This window comes from Hemiscyllium ocellatum, chromosome 18 (genome assembly GCF_020745735.1).
Source record: "Hemiscyllium ocellatum isolate sHemOce1 chromosome 18, sHemOce1.pat.X.cur, whole genome shotgun sequence".
Taxonomy (NCBI): Eukaryota; Metazoa; Chordata; class Chondrichthyes; order Orectolobiformes; family Hemiscylliidae; genus Hemiscyllium; species Hemiscyllium ocellatum.
In genome coordinates, this window is record NC_083418.1 from 78,567,692 (window position 1) to 78,579,990 (window position 12,299).

The 12,299-nt window shown below is 40.4% G+C and overlaps 1 protein-coding gene across 1 annotated transcript in view; it reads left to right on the forward strand.

Annotated features, from left to right (window-relative positions):
- The first annotated feature begins 5,042 nt into the window (after window positions 1-5,042).
- csrp3 (cysteine and glycine-rich protein 3 (cardiac LIM protein)) overlaps window positions 5,043-12,299 on the forward strand; it is a 39,492-nt gene continuing 32,235 nt past the window's right edge. The window contains exon 1 of the mRNA XM_060838622.1: window positions 5,043-5,085. The gene's annotated coding sequence lies outside the window, so the exon portion shown is untranslated. The remainder of the gene's footprint in view (window positions 5,086-12,299) is intronic.

Consider the following 12,299-nt stretch of genomic DNA (forward strand, 5'->3'; position numbering starts at 1 on the left):
AGCATGGCCAATCCATCTAACCTGTACATCTCTGGACTGTGAGAGGAAACTGGAGGACCCAAAGGATACCCATACAGACGTGGGGAGAATGTGTGGAGTTCGCACAGTCATAAAGATATCCAGCACAGAAACAGACCTTCAGTCCAATTCGTACGTGCTGTCCCGACATCCTATATAAATCTAGTCCCATTTGCCAGCATTTGGCCCATATCCCTCTAAACGATCACCCGAGGGTGGAATCGAACCCAGATCCCTGGTACTGTGACGCAGCAGTGCTAACCACTGAGCCACTGTGCAGAACGTAAATTTCCTCTCGCTTGGCTTGCCATTCTATAGATCATTGATGTGCCCAGGCCTCAACTCCTCTCTTGTACCAGCTCCTTGCCTCCCTGATACTTGGAGATCTATCTCCCTCCTGTCTCTCCATAACACTCGGAGGTTGACAAACCTCCACATGGCGAAAGTGAGTACTGCAGATGTTGGAGATCAGAGTTGAGAGTGTGGTGCTGGGAAAGCGCAGCAAGTCAGGCAGCATCCGAGGAGCAGGAGAATTGACATTTCGGGAAAAAGCAATTCATCAGGAAAGGGCTTATGCCTGAAACGCTGATTCTCTTGCTCCTTGGATGTTACCTGACCTGCTGTGCTTTTCCAGGACAACAAACCTACACAACACTTGCCCCGGAAGAAAGTCCTTCACAAGTTGGTATCAAACCAGTATCTCCTTATTCTCCAACTATGTTTCCCTCAGTGAATGTGAACATCTACCCTTTCGAGCTTCCTCAGGATCCCACAGACTGCAGTAAGATCAGCAGGAGACCCCTGGGTCTCTGTGAACCCACGAGCACAGGCTCACCAACACCACAAACTGCCTTTCCTTCAAACACTGGAGAAACTCAGTCAGTTCCGGCAATTATCCATGATTCAAATTTAATGCGAAATGCCCTCATGTTCCCATTACCCAGGGTGCCACCATCTTGTCCTCTAGAATCCCCAACCAGTGAAAATAGCTTATCGTTATCTTCCCTGTCTTTTCTTGTTGATATCTTGAACATTTCCCTTTATTCCTTCTCTTCATTGTGTGGATTTCTGAGGTCCGTGCACGGCAATGACTTCTGAAACCAGAAAGTAAAGCATTGACATGCCGACAGTGCCAATCTACACACATGATATCTTGCAGGAACTTTTGGAGCTGCTGTATAACTCCACGTAACTTAAAGCGAACAGTGCCATCTCAGTTAGACTTCCATCAAGTTGTCTTCTGGCAATTCTACACTGTCATCCTCACATTCTACAATTCTTCCAAGTTTTGTGTCATCTGCAAATTTACAAATTGTCCTTGCACACCAGAATCTACATTATTTCCATACATCATAAAAATTTAGGGTCCCAGTTGAGGAACTTCACTGCAAACCTTTCTCCAGCCTGAAAAATCATTAATCATTATTCTCTATTCTCTATCATTTAGCTAATTTCGTATCCTAGTTGTTTTTGTCCCTTTTGTTCCATAACCTATTAGTTTCCTCGGAAGTCTCATGTGGCACAGTATTGAATATCTTTTGGAAATCCCCATGCACTACTTGTCAAGCCTTTCTATACCACTTTAAAAAAAACTCCAGCAAGTTAGTTAGACATAATTTTCCTTTAACAAGTCCATGCTGACTCTTCAGAATTAACTCACATTTTCCATGTGACTATTATTTAATCCTGAATAATTGTTTCTGAAGTTTTCCTATTACCAAAATAAACCAAGTGGTCAGCAATCATTGGGTCAAAATCCTGGAATTCCCTCCATTGGAGGAAAGCTGACTTTCCAAATACTGGCGAAAACAGGCCTAATTAGCATAATTGCTCATCATAACCCCTGAACTCCCAGGTATCATTCTTGTAAACCTATGTTGTACTCCCTCCAAGGCCATTATATCCTTTCCAAGGTCTAGTGGCCAGATCTGCTCACAGTACTCCAAATTGGGTCTAATGAGAATTTGTATAAATTCAGCATAGCTTCTGCATTCTTCTAGTAAGTCCTCTGGATATAAGTGGAATAGCTGTTACAGGTATCCATTATGTTACAACCTACTTGGAGAAATGCACTGATCGCATTATTCTAGGGTTGCCTCAAAAGCTAATGATTGAACAAAGTTCCCTGTTTGCCTTCAGAGGCCTAGGTTTAAATTCCAGCTTCTCCAGAGGGGTGTCATATCATCTGTGAACAAGATATTGAAAAATATCTGCTGATTTAATGGAATCAAGTTAACAGAAGTCACGGACTAGATCCCTGTACAGTTACACTTCACTGGGGTAGTGCGATGGAAATCAAGCCAGACTATTCCTGAAGTCATCACGAAATTTCAAGATTTTAAATTCCCCAATTCACCTTAGACTCAGGTTGATGGAAAGGACAGACCAGGTTTCTGTACTGACAGGAATCATTATTCATTATAAATAGATTCTAACTACAGATAATCAATTATGAATCATCAACATAACTCTACCAGTTAAAATACTAACCTATTTATGATCTCCCTATGTACACAGACAGACAGACAGAAAAATGGGTGTTATGTGTGAAAGCAGTTGAGTCCTCCCTGTTCATAGAGCTTGGCTGACATCATCCTTTTGCTAATCCAAATGCTGCTTCTCAATCTTCCTTCTCCAGATACTTCCACTTGTTTTCAGGAAGCACAAGGCAACTTTCATAACAGTTTTGGACTTATTAATTAAAGCTCACAACTTACAGCAACTGATGAAGGGAAATAAACTGGCTGCCTTCAAACTTGTGATGATTTTTACTGCAAAGATAAAACCGCTTCTTCCCTTCCAGAGATCAACTGGATTCTTTCCCAAACATTCCCCGTCACAAGTTTTTTGGCTACATGGGAATCAATCACAAAGTCTTTGCTTGGCAGAATGTCTTTATCATGGATAACTGGTCACTAATCAACAGACCAATAAGCAACGTGTTGCGAGCTGAATCTCCATTCATACTCAGTCCCCTAGTTCTAGCTTGTTTGTAACAGCACTTGCAATAAGTGTCAAGTAACTTGTTTTTAGTAAGTTCAGCAATTCTTCAACAATCCTTAGTTTTAAAGCATTCCTTTTCACATTTCAGTCCTGAACTAAAAAGATATGTTTTTTACATTTCAAGAACTTACACAAAGCCACTACACAAAGGAACAAACAAGACAGATTGTGATATGGGTCAGGGGAAAAAGACACTGGGGATACACAGTTCGAAAGTACCAGGCCAAAGGATTTCTGAGATGTTCCTTTGCTTTCCCAAAACCTTTTGTTCTCCAATTTTCTTTCTCCAGATCAAATAACATCTTCACAGGAAGCATGAAGTGATTGAGACACAAATTGTGAAGTCTCTGGTTGAAGGCAATAGTTTACAGCAACTGGTGGGAAAAAATGGCATTTTAGTTACTTTTACTGTGGAGATAGAAACACACAACTTTATCATTCAGCATTCTGGAAGCTTCTCTATTCATATTGTAAACAACTCAGTCACCTGTCCAGGAGCCAATCAGAGATTGAATTAAATAAGTGAGATAATGACACTGCAAAATGATCTCTTCATTATAAATTGAAGTCATGTTGTTCAAATGAAACAAACTCCAAGGAAAGAAAGAGACATTCATATTCAAATAGCACCTTCAAAACCTCTAGCTACTCCAAAGCATTTCACATTCAATATGAACATTCAAAGTGTAGTCACTGTGGGAAACATAGCAGCCAATTTAAGAATAACAAGCTCCTTCAAACACCAATGATATAAATGAACAGACCTATTTCAGTTGTTATAGTAATTGTATCCAGAAATACTTCAACAAGCAATTAACAATTGCAAGTTTTGCACCAAGTCACACACCATCCTGACTTGGAACGATAATAGAGTTATTTCATAGTGGTTTTGTCAAAATCTTAGACCTTCCTCCCTAACAGGTTGTGAGTGAACTTACACTGATTACAAGAAAGCAGTTCACCATCTTCTCCAGGATAATGAGGGATGGGCAATAAATGCTGCTCCAGCCAGCAACACACATGTCCCATAATCAAATCCTTAAAACATTAATCATCAATTAATCAGGTACATGAAAATTGTTACATTATAGTAAATGGATCCAGAAATACCTTGAAAAACTCAAATACAATAAGCTTTTAAATATAATTTGGACGCATCATAACACAGCTCTTGGAACGTGATCTTCTTCAACAAAACTAAAATCAGCAATTGTTGGAAAAACTCTGCATGTCTGGCAGCATCTGTGGAATGGGAAACAGAGCTAATGTTTCGGGCCCAGTGACTCTTCTTCAGAACACAATCCTTTTGTCCAACTGTTTGGACACTACCCCAGCATCACAAGAGTCTGTTAAACTCAGCTGATATACTGATATAACTCAATTCTCAGTGAAACTAATTTAAACATCATAAACAAAATCAGAAATTGTTGGAAAAGCTCAGTAGGTCTGGCAGCATTGGTGGAGAGATATCAGAGTTAATGTTTAGGGTCCACGGACCCTTTCTCAGAACTGAACATCATAACTTAGTTAAACTTCATAATTTGACCTTTATGGCAGGATCCAAGATGTTTTTCAACGGACACCTGAGCTGCAACATTAGGATGATGTGGGACTTAGACTGAACTGTAGGCCTAGAATAAGACTCACAGTCAACACAGACAACACTCCCAGGTCAAATCAAATTAAAGACTCGGCAGGTTCTTCTGAAATTTCAAACGGATTTAAGAATGTTCCTTCACAAAGTGCTTGGGAATTGGTGGGCTTTCCTATATCAGGTTCCCAAAATAAACAATGATCTCAGTTTTTGCCTGTCTGGCTTGAAGTCACTTTTTGTAGGTCATTGGGATCACTGGCAATTCAAACGCCTGTGCTCACTCCTAATTTCCGACTCAGTGATTCATGCTGGGGTTTGTCATTCGCTATTTTAAGCAGAAAGATTTGTTGTCACGTCACACATTGCATGACCCTGAGGACCCCAGGAAAAGGGATTAAAAGTGCCCTCTCCCAGTGGGAAGATTGTTAACGACAAGTGATCCGGTTATTGCAGGCTCTCCTCACTGACAGGTAAGGTATCGCCTTTCTGAGTCTTTTGCTTTCAGATATAGTTGTCATTTGGTTTAAATCATTTTTAAATGCAATTCTTCAAACATAATTGTTCGCATATATTTTCATGGCAGAGAAATATGTTGTAGCATTTTTTACCCACTATCTAGAAGTAAACTCACATAAGCACAGAAATTACTATTACCAAGGTCACTGTGATTAACACAGAGCACAGGACTGCAAAGGAGGGTACCAGTGCTAACATCCCTAGCTCTAGTTTCTAAGCTAAACATATTTTAATAAAGGTAAAGAGAGAATGTAGGCAGGAAAGTTGTTGACTGGCTCATGCCTGTTTTAAGGAAAAGTTATAAGGTTATGGGAATGTCTTGTCCTTTTATTGAAGGAGAGATATATTGGTATTCAAGGCAGTCCATTAAAGGCTCGTTAGGCTGATCTTCACAGTGGAGGAGTTTTCCTCACAGGTGGGTTTTGACTCATTGGAGTTTAGAAAAATAAAAGATGACATTATTGAAACATCCAAGATTTTTATATAGTAGATTGGGATTTGACATAGTAGACGTGAAAAGATTATATCCCCTCATGGGTGAATTCTAGGAACAGACAGCATAATCTCAGAATAAGGGATTGCACATTTAAGACAAAGATGAGGAGGGATTTCCTCTTCAGAGGGTCATGAAACTGTGGAAATCTTCACTACAGAGCACTGTCAAGGCTGGGTCATTCAGTATATTCAAGGTTGGGTTAGATAGATTTTTAATCAGTAATGGGGAATCAAGGGTTATTGGGAAAAGGCAGAAAAGTGAAGTTGCAGATTGAGGTTAGGGTCAGGCATGATCTCATTGAATGGTATAGTAGATTTGATGGGCTGAATGGTCTACTTCTGTTCCTTCATCTCAGAGTCTTATTGTCTGGTAGATCGATCTGAGTGTAAATGTTTTGTAGAAGAGACTCAAATACTGCTTTGCTGCCTTTTGTAGTTGAATGGCCTCAATTATACGTAATGACTGCACCCTAGGGAGTCCTTCTGGAGTGGGGAAAGGAGAGAAAATTATTTTTCAAACAATTACATGCATAAGTTTTTTTAAGAACCCTAGTAAGTGTCCGGACTACGAGTGTGATGATGGGTGAATGTAGACAGTCCTGATGAAGGGCTCTGGCCCGAAACGTCGAATTTCCTGTTCCTTGGATGCTGCCTAACCTGCTGTGCTTTAACCAGCAACACATTTTCAGCTCTGAATGTAGACAGGACAAACTACAAACTTTTCTTACTGCTTTTAGAATTGTGAATTAGTTGTCAACATGGGATTTCCTTAAACTCTAACTAAAATGGACAAATCCACATTGTGAGCTGTGAGTGAGCTGTGAGAAGATGTGACTTGAACCAGTAAAGATCTTTATAAATATAGTCAAAGTTCTAATAGAAGAGGCTGTTTTCAAACAATTGCATTTAATGCTTTGCTACCTGAAACATTAATACTACCAGCTTTTGTTTAGTCATTTTTAAAAAGACCATGCCCAAACAGGAAAAACAATCCATTGTCAGTAAAATTATGTATAAACAGAATCCTGTCACTAACCAAGTCGTGTAGGCTCATCTTCATTTACTAATGATAACTAATACTTCACCTAGTGATTCAGGATTAGCCCATTAGCCTATGTCCCGAAATCCACATTTTGGTTTGTTTCTTTTAAAAATCAATAATTAAGAAGCATAAAACATCTAAAATAAAGAGTAACTTCAATCAAAATATACATTTTTTGCAGTGTGCAATTCTTTCATTTTTGTATGCTGTGCCTGACATTGGGTCCTTGCTCATCAGAGTAGAATAATAATTTATTGTCATGATGCATTGACCTGAGCTGTTGCTGACTAGTACTGGGTTCCTATTGCCTTCCAACATTAGGGGTAGAATGTGGGGACAGGTCTCAAGTCTACCACAGTCAGAATGGGAATTAAAATGCTTGCCATCTAGTTAACTGAGCTAACCAGCCACCACAAAGTGTGGAATATATTTGTAGATTAGTTTTTTTTATGGGCAAAGAGGGTTTCAAGAAGAGAAGCAATCAGTGAAATCACCCATCCTTCTGTTCAGTTTAAGTCACAGGCTACCCTAGAGCATGGGGAAATATCGTCCATGTAGAGATGTCTTCCTTTATATCAGAACTGAAAGGTTTTGATAAGAGTTTAAAAAAATTCAAAGTTTCAAAGTTAAAAATCGCACAACATCAGATTACTGTCCAACAGGTTTATTTGGAAGCACTAGCTTTCGGAGTGTGTGTGTGTCTAATCTTACACACACACGCACCCACGCAGACCTTCCCTCATGCACAAATTCTCTCTCATACGCACACACATAAACCCCCCACACTCACACCGACACACACACACCCTTTCACACATACCCCATCACATTCACGCACACACGTAACCAAGCTTACACACACACTCACATCCACACCACATGCACACTCAATCTGTCACATCTACATGCGTACACATATACGTTTTATGGAGTGAATTTGTTTTTGCAGAATTACATTTTATTTTGTTGCATGAATCAATGTAAAACTCTGTAAAACTACACAGAGGGTTTGTCAGTCTGACACAGCATTGGGACACAGACAGATTTCACACCTATTGTTTACAAACCTGAGTTATCTTGAGAATGTAATTTGCAAGAAGTTCTGTGATTTACATATCAAAGAACAAAAACCAGCATATCCCATTCTAAAAGATGAAACTTTTAATCTAAGATTGTTTACTGTATCACATTTCCTGGACTGCTTTGGCTATAAATTCTGTGAACATGATCTTAACCTCCGCAACCACCTGATGAAGGAGTGGCACTCCAAAAACTAGTACTTTCAAATAAAACTCTCTGGGTCACCCGCACCAACCAAACCCACCGTCCCATGGCTGAACACTTCAACTCTCCCTCCCACTCCACCAAGGACATGCAGGTCCCAGGACTCCTCCATTGCCACTCCCTAACCACCCAACGCCTGGAGGAAGAACTCCTCATCTTCCACCTTGGGACCCTCCAACCCCATGGCATCAAAGTAGATTTCACCAGTTTCCTCATTTCCCCTCCTCCCACTTTATCCCAGATGCAACCTTCCAACTCGGCATTGCCCTCATGATCTGTCCTACCTGTCCATCTTCCTTCCCACCCATCCGCTACACCCTCCTCTCTGACCTATCACCACTACCCCAACCTCCATCCACCTACTGCACTCTCAGCTACCTTCCTCCCAGCCTCACCTCCTCCCATTTACCTTACCACCTCTTTGCTCACAACCTCATTCCTGATGAAGGGCTTTCGCCCGAAATGTCGACTCTCCTGCTCCTCGGATGCTGCCTGACCTGCTGTGCTTTTCCAGCACCACACTCTTGAGTCTGATCTTCAGCATCTGCAGTCCTTACTTTCACCTTCCAGATAAACCTATTGGACTATACTCTGGTGTTGGATAATTTTTAATTTTGTCCACCTCAGTCCAACACCAGCAACTCCAAGACAAAGTTTCAAGATAATGATAAACCCAGGAGTGCGTGAGTGACTAGTGAGTGAGTGAGTATGTGTCTGCGCCTGTGTGTGTTTGCATGAGAGTGTGTGTGCGTGAAAGTGTGTGTGCGCACGTATGTGTATGTATATGTTTTCACATTTCTAATTCCATCATAGCAAGCTTTCTCATTGTAAATTTGCCTTTCTTTAATTGCAAAATATATCTTCCTTCACTGTTGCTACTTTCCAATGTGGTTAACAATATTTTCTGTGCTTTTGTTTTGGAATGAAAGAGGGAAGTTATTTGGAGGAACAAAGATATCAGTGATCATCGTATAGCAACATAGTCCCTTTTTTAATGTAGTGAATGGATCCACAGAGCAACAGTTTTAATTAAGAGAATATATTGTGGCTTTCTTCCTTGGAGTACCTCGTACTTTGAGGTATTACTTACTATAATTATTGAACAAACCAGTTTCTCCAAAGCCGGACAGTAATTGTGGAAGTGGATAGGATTGTGATGCTCACAGGGACTAAATAGCATTCCACCCTTACAGACTTGGCATAGGGGCAGTCATACCTGGTGAGAGAGTTAAGGCTGTAGGAGCACACAAAAAAAACTCTGCCACAGAGAGAGTCAACTCCTCCAAATGTCACCAGGATATTATCTAGAATGATCCTGTACAGGCTGCAGTACACTGCTTGTGGTGAATTATGTTAAATATTTTTGACACAATCCATCTGAGAATCAGCAGAAAAGTGCTTAAGATAAAAGTGGACCTCCCATCATATACAGTAATATTGAAAGAAAAATATCTCTTTCTCTCTCTCTCCTATTTTGGATCACAGGATAAATCACCTCAACTTTGGTCTTGTCTTATTGCTCTATCACCCTTTAATTAGATTTCAATCTTATAATTATTCGGTATAAAGTATAGAATATATTAGAACTGGTTGGAAAATAAAGTTGTGATTGGATTTTTAAAAAAAATTAATAAACATTGATCATTTTGATGTACAAACAGAAAGACTACATTTTTTTACTGAGTATTCTTCCAACAAAATAGCCATTGCAGAAATAATGCATTTTACCTGTTAATTTTGTTACCAGAAGAGAAAGGGAACATTTGCATTTATATAAAATGGCATTTATGTATACCCCTGTTCCTGTTTTGTGTATTTGAATGGGTTACTGGGAGTAGTCAGGCATCTGATTAACTGTAAAAAATGAGGTCTGCAGATGCTGGAGATCACAGCTGCAAATGTGTTGCTGGTCAAAGCACAGCAGGCCAGGCAGCATCTCAGGAATAGAGAATTCGACGTTTCGAGCATAAGCCCTTCATGATTAACTGGCGGAGCAGGCTAGAGCAGGGCCGAATGGCCTATGCCTACTCAAACATGCACCCAGCAAACTCCCACAGACAGCAAAATGATGATGATCAGGAAAACTTCTTCCAGTAACATTGTTTAATAGAAGTACTGGCCTGGGGGTCAGAGAGAAATTCCCTGTTCTTCTTCTGCATAATGCCATGGGATATTTTCACATTCATCTGATCAGGTACATGCAGCCTCAGTTTAACATGTCGTCAGATAAAAAGCACCTCTGACAGTGCAGTATTACCACATCAAAACATCCGCTTTGATTCATTTACTGAACACCTGGTGTTGGACTCAAACCAGATGTTTGTGATTTAAAAGTAAATGTGCTACCAATTGAATTACAGCTGACACTGCTACATTGTATAAACACAATCTTCGTTTTCAGGAAAAATGTTTCTCTTCAATATCACAATGAAGCTGTTTATGTGGGCAAGTTTTATATTTTTGTCAATAGCCACAAATTCAATAAGTGGAACATCTGCGTAAAAATGCTATGTTGCTTTGAACATAGAACATAGAACATAGAACAATACAGCACAGAACAGGCCCTTCGGCCCACGATGTTGTGCCGAACATTTGTCCTAGCTAAAGCACTTATCCATGTACCTATCCAATTGCCGCTTAAAGGCCACCAATGATTCTGACTCTGCCACTCCCACAGGCAGCGCATTCCATGCCCCCACCATTCTCTGGGTAAAGAACCTACTCCTGACATCCCCCCTATACCTTCCACCCTTCACCTTAAATTTATGTCCCCTTGTAACCCTTGTACCCTGGGAAAAAAATCTCTGATTGTCTACTCTATTTATTTCCCTGATCATCTTATAAACCTCTATCAAGTCACCCCTCATCCTTCGCCGTTCCAATGAGAAAAGGCCTAGCACTCTCAACCTATCCTCGTACGACCTATTCTCCATTCCAGGCAACATCCTGGTAAATCTCCTCTGCACCTTCTCCAAAGCTTCCACATCTTTCCTAAAGTGAGATGACCAGAACTGCACACAGTACTCCAAATGTGGCCTTACCAAGGTCCTGTACAGCTGCAACATCACCTCACGACTCTTGAATTCAATCCCTCTGCTAATGAACGCTTATACATCATAGGCCTTCTTACAAGTTCTATCCACCTGAGTGGCAACTTTCAAAGAGCTATGAACATAGACCCCAAGATCCCTCTGCTCCTCCATCTTACTAAGAACCCTACCATTAACCCTGTATTCTGCATTCTTATTTGTCCTTCCAAAATGGACAACCTCACACTTGACAGGATTGATCTCCATCTGCTGCGCCTCAGCCCAGCTCTGCATCATATCTAAGTCCCTTTGCAGCCAACAACAGCCCTCCTCACTATCCACAACTCCACCAATCTTCGTATCATCTGCAAATTTACTGACTCACCCTTCAACTCCCTCTTCCAAGTTGTTAATAAAAATTACAAACAGCAGAGGACCCAGAACTGATCCCTGCAGGACTCCACTTGTAACTGGGCTCCAGGCTGAATATTTACCATCTACCACCACTCTCTGACTTTGTCCGGTTAGCCAGTTCTCTATCCAACTGACCAAATTTCCCACTATCCCATGTCTCCTGACTTTCCGCATAAGCCTACCATGAGGAACCTTATTAAATGCCTGACTAAAATCCATGTACATTACATTCACTGCTCTACCCTCATCCACATGCTTGGTCACCTCCTCAAAGAATTCAATAAGACTTGTAAGGCAAGACCTACCCCTCACAAATCTGTGCTGGCTGTCCCTAATCAAGCAGTGTCTTTCCAGATACTCATAAATCCTATCCCTCAGTACCCTTTCCATTACTTTGCCTACCACCGAAGTAAGACTAACTGGCCTGTAATTCCCGGGGTTATCCCTATTCCCTTTTTTGAACAGGGGCACAACATTCGCCACTCAAATTTCCTCACATAATTTCCTACCAACAGCATCCTGCCAAACAATTTGAAAACTTGTCCTGCATGGTCCATGTATCTATTTATATATTTAACAATGTTTATTATTATTCAGAGAAAGTTCTAGGACTTTAAAGTGCCTGCCAACATTTTGAAATCTATACATTGCTCCTTGAATAGATTAAGAACTTGCAGACATATCGAGTTGATATTTTTGTTACACGGCTAAATTGAAACATAATTTTTGTCATGGAATATTTAGGACATTAAAGTGCCTCAGTTAAATCTGAGAAGGCCAGACTATAAATAGGGTATGGTGTATATTTCTGTAGGACAGAGGATTTATCATTGATGACTTGCATTGTCAATGCTCCTATTTATTATCCTCTGTGTTCAACACAAGTTTGTTCCAAAATGTTTTT